This window comes from Oryctolagus cuniculus, chromosome 11 (assembly GCF_051225735.1).
Source record: "Oryctolagus cuniculus isolate XC-2025 breed Fujian yellow rabbit chromosome 11, ASM5122573v1, whole genome shotgun sequence".
In the NCBI taxonomy this organism is placed as follows: domain Eukaryota; kingdom Metazoa; phylum Chordata; class Mammalia; order Lagomorpha; family Leporidae; genus Oryctolagus; species Oryctolagus cuniculus.
The window spans coordinates 82566444-82569447 of NC_142877.1; the positions used below are offsets into that span (position 1 = coordinate 82566444).

Below are 3004 nucleotides of genomic sequence, written 5' to 3' on the forward strand. Positions count from 1 at the left end.
ATGCCGACATCTCCCTTCCTCTCCTATTCTCTCTCTGTATAACTCTTTCAAGTAAATAAATAAATCTTTAAAAAAAAAAGTAAAAGTAAACACCATGTTACAGAAAAGTGAGAAACTAAAGAAAAACTATTACCTATAGAGCTCCTTCCTGATAGAAAGTATTATATTTTGGTTCATTTGTTCTAGCCTGTTTTATTATTTTTTTCAGTGTCCATATTTCAAAAAATTTGTCTCAAACTTTGCATAATGGAGTAAAAACTTAAGTTGAAAATGTACCTGTTCTAAGGATGGTATCAATTCAAATATATACATGGATTCTTGGCAGACTGATTCAAATAATACAGAGCCTAATCTTTTAAAATACACCTACAGAAGATAAAGCGGGGGCAGGGAGGGAAACCTTAACATATCACAAATTTACAGTAGTATTACAAACCATAAGAAAACATTTCAAACACAGTAATATCATGTCATTTTCTTATCTGAATAAAATGGAAAGTTGGGATTGAACAAAAGCTGTCATAAATTACCAATGATGTTGACCTGCATGGCCATTTTTGCTTTTAACAGTAAGTTAAAAAAAAATTTAGTACAATCTAAAACTTTTGCCCCCCCCCTTTTAAAAACAAGACCATGGCGATAGTTTTGCCAGTACTTATTCTAATATTTTTCCTTTTGTGCAATTTTTAAACAATTAAAATATCCAAATCTTATTAATTTTCTTCTTTCCATGTTTGCAGCTGTCCTAATCTCAGCTGCAGAAGCAGTATTCATTCAGCAAGAAGCCGCTCTGTGAAAATTATTGGCAAATTCTCAGCTTATAAACAATGGACATTTCACTGAAAAAATATGGAAGGCTTCATGAATTTGCGTGTCATCCTTGTCCAGGGGCCATTCTAATCGTCTCTGTACCATTCCAATTGTAGTACATGTGCTGCCGAAGCAAGCCCAGTTAGCCTGTTTTAAAAGTCAGGTTTTTAGTTATAAGAGTACTATAGAGGTTTCATTTCCAATAATGGCAGACGAGCTCATATTGGACTGAGCCTCTCACAGATAACAATTATCAACTTTGTACGAAAGATGAAAAATAACTAGGAAATGACCAAAAGCAAGCACAGCACTGAAGAGATTCAACCCAGAGAAGAAGGGAAACAGGCTTGGTGAGATCAATGTTTAGACAGTTTACCCTTGAAAGTACTCCCCAAGAACAGCTGGAATTAAAAGGGGAATGTGAAAATGAGAGCAATAGAGATAATCTGGGTATGATATTCGCTGAAATTCTTGGATGACCTCTAAATTACACATGCATTGTGTCCAAAAAAAGTTCAGTGGAAAGCAGAAGTTAGAAAACACTAAACAGAGATTTTGCTCGTGCTCACCACAGGAGAGGCAGAGTTTGGATTCTGAAAAGCTTACTAAGTCAGAAGGTCTAGAGAAATGCTTCAAGTTTCCAATCAAAACTTCAAAGGGGTCGCATCTTTTGGAATAAAGGCTATTTCCAAGGACTAAAGATTGGTTCTAAGACTAAGGACAAAATTGAATTAGAGTCATTCTAAAAATATACATCACACTTACAGAGTCATCAGCCAGTAACTTAGCTGCTTTCTAGAATGAAAATCATCACTCTTCAGAAGCAGATGAATTAATAACATATATACAATATGCAGCATGAAAATGTTAAACATGTAATCAAACAGGAAAATGTGACCCAAGATCAAGAGAAAACAATTCATTAGAAACAAGTCCTTAGAAGGCCCTATCTTGGAATTAGCAGACAATGACTTAAAAGCAGCTGTAAATATTTCAAAGACTTAAAGGAAAATATAACCATAGTGAGTAACAGATGCATGAGTCTCAGGAGAAAAATTAAAACTACATCCAAAAAAGAACTAAAATGAAACCTTAGCGTTTAAGAGTATAGTTTCTGAGTAAAAAATTCTCCATATGAGCCTAACTCTAGATTAGAGATTGTAAAAGGGTCAGTAACCATTAGGAGAGATCAACAGACAATATCTATTCTGAAATACAGAAAATAAATGAAGAAAACTGAACAGAGCCTTACTAAGCTACTGAACAATATGAAGCAGCCCAACATGCATGCAACTGAAGCCCTAAAAGGAGAGGGAGAAATAATGCAAGGGAGAATAAAAGCCATTTTTAATATAAAAAAGCGACCGTAAATTTCTCAAATTTTGTGAAAATTTTCACTTATGAATCATGAATCTTGGCTAAACTCCTCATGGCAAAAATACAAAGGAATCCAAACCTTGCACTTTTACACTGCTGCAAACCAAAAAGAAGCAAGCCTTAAAATAATCAAAGAAAGAAAACCTACAGTCCCTATGAGGGAAAAAATTAAAAAAAAAATTGTGGCTTAATTCTTTGAAACAACAGAGACCAGAAGACAGTGGTATGAAAACATTAAAGAGCTAAGGCCCACGCTGTGGTGTAGCAGGTAAAGCCACCGCCTGTGGTGCTGGCATCCCCTATGGGCACCAGTTCGAGGCCTGGCTGCTCCACTTCTAATCCAGCTCTCTGCTATGGCCTGGGAAAGCAGCAGAAGATCTTCCCAATCCTTGGGCCCCTGCACTCACGTTGGAGCCTGGAAGAAGCTCCTGGCTCCTGGCTTCAGATAGCCCCAGCTCTGGCCGTTGCGGCCATCTGGGGAGTGAACCAGTGGATGGAAGTCTTCCTTCCTTTTATTTTATTATTTATTTATTTATTTATTTTTTGACAGGCAGAGTGGACAGTGAGAGAGAGAGAGACAGAGAGAAAGGTCTTCCTTTGCTGTTGGTTCACCCTCCAATGGCCTCCGTGGCTGGCGCACTGCCGCCGGCGCACCGCGCTGATCCAATGGCAGGAGCCAGATACTTCTGGTCTCCCATGGGGTGCAGGGCCCAAGGACTTGGGCCATCCTCCACTGCACTCCCTGGCCACAGCAGAGAGCTGGCCTAGAGTGGGGCAACCGGGACAGAATCCGGCGCCCCGACCAGGACTAGAACCC

The 3004-nt window shown here is 38.6% G+C and overlaps 1 non-coding gene across 1 annotated transcript; it reads right to left on the minus strand.

Annotated features, from left to right (window-relative positions):
- Positions 1–843: 843 nt before the first annotated feature.
- Positions 844–950, minus strand: LOC127491283 (U6 spliceosomal RNA). Its single transcript, XR_007919854.1, has one exon. It is a non-coding gene; the product is annotated as a U6 spliceosomal RNA (small nuclear RNA).
- Positions 951–3004: the final 2054 nt, after the last annotated feature.